Source organism: Bufo bufo, chromosome 2 (assembly GCF_905171765.1).
Source record: "Bufo bufo chromosome 2, aBufBuf1.1, whole genome shotgun sequence".
NCBI classification, from domain to species: Eukaryota; Metazoa; Chordata; class Amphibia; order Anura; family Bufonidae; genus Bufo; species Bufo bufo.
In genome coordinates, this window is record NC_053390.1 from 664,031,890 (window position 1) to 664,037,889 (window position 6,000).

Sequence of the window (6,000 nt, forward strand, 5' to 3'; positions counted from 1 at the left end):
TGTGATAGGTCCTCAATAAGTTTTCTCCAGAGGAATTCAGAGCTGTAGAAGTTGGTGGTCCTTGTGTTGAATAAGGGGGTCCAGTACCATCATACTGGCCACCAATGAAATTAAAACTGCGGAGGGAGGGGGGTCTGCCCCCTGCTGCCTGGCAGCCCCTAATCTCTTATAGGGGGCTATGATATGCACAATTAACCCCTAAGGTGCAGCACCTGAGGGGTTAATTGTGCTGATCACAGCCCCCTGTAAGAGATAGAGTGCTGCCAGGCAGCAGGGGGCAGTCATCTACACACTTCGTAGTATATTCTAACTAGAAGCGTCCCCATCACTATGGGAACGCCTCTGTGTTAGAATATACTGTCGGATATGAGTTTTCACGAAGTGAAAACTCATCTCTGAAAAAGCTTTTATGCAGACGGATCTTCGGATCCGTCTGTATGAAGGCAACCTACGGCCACGGATCACGGACGCGGATGCCAATCTTGTGTGCATCCGTGTTCTTTCACGGACCCATTGACTTGAATGGGTCCGTGAACCGTTGTCTGTCAAAAAAATAGGACAGGTCCTATTTTTTTGACGGACAGGAAACACAGATCACGGATGCGGCTGCAAAACGGTGCATTTTCCGATTTTTTTTTTTTTTTTTTTATATTTTTTTTATTTATTTTTTATTTATTTTTTTTTCCAACGGACCCATTGAAAGTCAATGGGTTCACGAAAAAAAAACGGGAAACGGCACAACGGACACGGATGCACACAACGGTCGTGTGCATGAGGCCTTAGGGTCATTATTTTTTCAGCAGTATAATACCTGGGGCATTCGGGAGCACAATGGGCGCAGCATTGGGAGTGGCAGCAGGATGACACTGTGGGCACACCAGGATCTAACGTATCTGTGTTACAAACTCTGTAGAGACGAGATGTAGCTGAAAGAATTTGCTATGGCAGTGTGGATCAAATGGAGGAGAAGAGGAGAGAGAAGGTCTACATGACGGGAGATGTCACTGGATGTAAGAGGTATGTGGTGCTGTATTCTCCTCCGTGTCTTTTTTATTATAATTATATGTATTTTAAATTTGGTGACCAAATTTTTCAGTTTAGGACCCAATTTGGGGTCATTTGGGGTATTTTCTTTAGTCTGAAGATGTCATATGGCCTAGGAAGAGACTGTGGCGCTCATGAAGCACCGCAGCCTCTTCATACAAAAAAAACTACATTTAATTGGTGGTAGGGGCCCAAGTTGGGTAGACAGCCCCGGGCCTATCATGCACTTAATCCTCCCCTGTCTGCATGTGAGAACTTGCCGCGGCTTCAACACAAATGGAATTGAGAAACAGCTAGAGGTGAAACAAATGCAGTTTTTAAATAGATTTCTGCATGGAATTTTTGATAAAACCCACCTGGAAAATCTGCTGTGTGAACATACTTTTATAAATTACAGTTCTGTCAACTTTCTACACTGTCAATGAACTAGTCAGTGACTTTCCTTGATTTCTATTTCAAGTTGTACTCATGTTCACATTCTCCCCTTTATGGCTAAAAATGTAAGTATTTTCTTCTTTGAAAGGCTCCAGAATGTGAGACCTGCCAGAGGTTATGACCCTAGCTTAGAAATTAGAACAATGTATTACACAAGACTGTGGACTAGCATTAATTATCTGGGAGAAACAGCTTGAGTTTAATTACAGAAAGCATTCTGAATAAAATTAGACTTCTATCAGAATGTACTTCAACCCCTTCCTGACAGACTTTTTTTTATGTTTTTGTTTTGAGAGTACAGGGAGGGGGGAGGGGGGGTTGGATTTGGCTTTTGGAGGGCATTTATTATTTGATATACGTCACAATAGTGGCATAGTAAAGTTGCAGATTTTGTTGCATTTCATTTTGCTGCAAAATCTGCACCTTTTCCCAGCTCAATCCACTTTTCCATAGTGGCGAGAAAAGGGGTGTGGCACTGGTAGGGAAGTAGACAGGCTGGTAGGCCCAGCTCATTTATCATTTTCCAGAACGGTTTTTGGCAAGGAAAGTGGTTTAAATCTACACCAGCAAGGGAGCTGGTGAAGATTTAAGTTTGTTGCACGGCCTGCTGGAGGAATTGCCAAACTTATTTAAAGACTATGGACTATTCCTAAGGGCATTTTTCTGGCAGTCGCCTGGTTTCCATCCTTTAAGCCCCATACAAGGATATGGGTTTTGCTGCAGGGAAATCACCAGGCTGCTAACTCCTGGAGTAGTCTTTGTTTGATTGACAGCTGACACACGGTGCTCACAGACACCTCTGCAGAGCACTGAGGGGGTCAGGTGAAATCATAGTCAGCAACAGGCCGAGGTTAAGATAAATGCTCCAAGGTCAGGGCAGGCAGCAAAGGTTCAATACGAAGGTCAGACACAGGTAAAGCACTGAAGGAAGAGGGAAGCAGGTCTAGACCACTGGTAAAGGTCAGCAGAACAGAGGCAGATGTGGGCCACAGCTGTAACGTTTATTTTTTTGAAGGGAAAAGTGAAGTGACCAAAGGTGATTCAGCCATTTTGACTTATTTCTGTTATGCTGTTCATCATACAGGATAGATACTTTTATGTTTTAGTTAAGGAATTATCTTTATATATTATTTTTCTATTTATAAAATTGAGAAATTGGAGGACTTGAATTTTTTAGATTTTTTTTGTTTTTATTTTTTAAAACTTTTTTTTTTAATCTGAAATTTTAGTCCATGTAGGGAGCTTCAACATGTGATCATTAGATCACTTGTACCCAAAAAATCTGTTTCCCAGCGAAGAAGCAGTATTAAACTTTTGTATAATCTGTAGTAACCAGCTAGCAGCCCAATTATCCTAAATAAACATCTATAAATGTACTGGTGTCATAGTTGCACTGGACTCTGACCAATTGCACATTAGCGTTGAGCGCGAACATTCAAATCGCAAATTTTAATTGCGAATATCGCCACTTTGAGAATTCGCAAATATTTAGAACAGGGGTGGCCAACCCGTGGCTCTTGAGCCGCATGCGGCTCTTTGCTTCTTCAAATGCGGCTCTAGCTGTGGAGCCGGGAAGCAGTCAGGCGGCTCACTCTCCATCTCGTGCTCAGATCTCTTTTCCTGATCGGTCACTGTTGCTACTTTGCAGCTCTAGCTCACTCTCCACTACGTCCTGATGCACACAGTGTGAGAACGTAGTACGTGGAGACACGCACTATGACCTGACGTTGTGCTCAGTGTCAGACCTGCAGAGTAGCAGGTGCCCGAGCAGGAGCCCAGTGCCTGATCAGGAGAGGGAAGAGATTTTTTTAAATTATAGAACTGAGCATGGAGGTCTGATCTAAGCATTGAAAGTTCTAATCTGAACATGGGGGGGGGTCTGATCTGAGCATTGGGCGGTCCTGATCTGAGCAATGGTGGTCTGATCTGAGCATGGGGATCATATCTGAGCATGGGGGGGTCTTGTTTGAACATGGCTTGGTCAGATCAAAGAAGGGGGGAGATCTGAGCATGGGAATGAAGATCTGAGCATGGGCGGGGGGCAGATTTGAGTCTGATCTGAGGTCGGATGAAAAATATATATTTCTTTTTTTCTCTGCTAATGAAAAATAAGAAATATATTTATCAGACCTCAGATCAGATGAAAAATATATATTTTTTTCTCTTATTTTTCTTTGTTAAAACCTAGGTGCATCTCGTAGGGCGAAAAATACTGTGACTTGTGTGTAAATGTATAGCTTGTGGCTCTTGGCAGTCGTAAGTTTTTCTTTTTTTGGCTCTTTGTGTCTGTAAGGTTGGCCACCCCTGATTTAGAATATAGTGCTATATATTCGTATTCGCGAATAGTGTTGATCGCGAATATTCTAATCGCGAATTTATTGCGAATATAGGCACTTAGCAATATCCCTAGCAACCAATAGGAAAGTTGCCTACCCCTTAGTGTTGATTGCGAATATTCTAATCGCGAATTTTTATCGCGAATATATTACGTTGCCGATTTTTGACAGGAGATCACGAATTCTTGAATTTGCTAATTTATTGCGAATATTCGCTAAATATCGGGAATTCGAATATTGCCTATGCCACTCATCACTATTGCACATATAAAAAAATAATAATAACTTCAGCAAACTTCAGCGTACCTCACCTAAAATATTTTCCCATTTTAAAGTCACCATATATTGTAGTGAACTTGTCCAATTCAGATTATTTTTTATTAATTTTTTTAAATAAATATGTTTACTAAACCTGATCAAGCCTATTTTCCTGTGTCACAGTCACTGTATATTGTAGTGAACTCTATTCAATTCTTTAACAAGTGATGAAAATGTATCACAAAAATTCCATTAATCAGAGACTGGTGTACAATTGTTGCATCACTCACTGTAATGGTGGCTCTGTGCAGGTATATTCCATGTGAGAATTTTTCTTCACAGCTCCAGACAATATTAGGCTACATGCACATGACCGTGCTGTTTTTTGCGGTCCGCAAACAGCGGATCTGCAAAAAACAGAAGCTGCCCGTGTGCCTTCCGCAATTTGCGGAACGGAACGGGCCGCCCATTGTAGGCAAAACGGACAAGAATAGGACATGCTTTATTTTTTTTGCGGGACCACGGAATGGTGCAATGGATGCGGACAGCGCAAGGAGTGCTGTCCGCATCTTTTGCGGCCCCATTGAAGTGAATGGGTCCGCACCCGAGCAGCAAAAAAAACGGCGGCTCGGATGCGGACCAAAACGGTCATGTGCACGAGGCCATATAGTAGATTCTATCCAATTGCATATTTTATCTATAACAAATTGTTGAAAAAAATTCTTAATTTTTTTTTTTCAGACTATATATATTGTTCTGCATCATTCGTTATTACATTATAGTGGACTATGTCCAATTAACAATTAGGTTTTTACATAACTATTGCCCAAGAGCAGGTGATGCGTCTGCCACTGTTAGTGCAGGCTTAATAGCTGTCAGATTTGGGGAAAGCTGTGGTAGTGGAGTGGTGGTGTCAAAAATGTTGTGAGCATTGCTTGTGGTGGCTCTGTGCAAGTATCTTCTTTGTGGGAATATTTTCATTTAGCACCACATTTACTATATATTGTAGTAGACTCTGACCAATTAACCTATTGCTGGGGAGTAGATGATGCCGCGGCTGCTGTTGGTGCAGGTTAAAATTCTATCAGACTTAGGCAAATCTCGAATGGTGGTGGCTCTCTACAGCATCTCCCATGTGGGAATTTAGATCACTGCTGGTCAACAAAACCATTTCAGTTTGCAAGCTCTGCAGGCAAAAAAACAAGACATGACCATTCTAGGTCATGTGTAGGAACTACAGCTCCCCTTCAGCACGTGAGGCGGCAACATCTACTGACATGGAAAAACTGAACAGGCCAGCAATGTGAGAAAGACTGTCCTCCTTCTCACCATCATCATTCTAGGACCCATGACACATCCACATGTAGTATTAGAGATGAGCGAATCGAAGCTGACGAAGTGGAATTTGATCCGAATTTCAGGAAAAATTAGATTCTCAACGAATGTGAAATTCCTTGCGCTTCGTGGTAACGAATCACAAATTTTCCTAAAATGGCGGCTACACGTGTGAGGACATAGGGCAAGGAACTCTGGGAAGGCGGGATGACCCATAATGCCATGCATGCAGCCAATCAGCAGCCAGCCCTGTGATTTCACAGCCCTATAAATACGGCGGACATCTTGGATTCAAACATTTTTCAGCGTTCGGAGTGCAGGGACAGACGTGAGAAGGCGCTAGGGACAGCAAGAGGAAAAGCCTCATTGTAAAAAAAGAGATTTACAAATGTAGGGAAAGATTATTTGGGGATCCAAATATCCATTATAGAGCTCTGTCATTCCAGCAATTTGTTCTTGGGGTGCAAGTGCTATGTTGAAAAGCCTTTAGTGGCTTATATCTGTGGAAAAAGAAAAATATATACACAGTTCACTTCTGCAGTTATATATCTGGTGAAAGCGTTTAGTGGTGTATTTCTGTACAAAAAGAAAA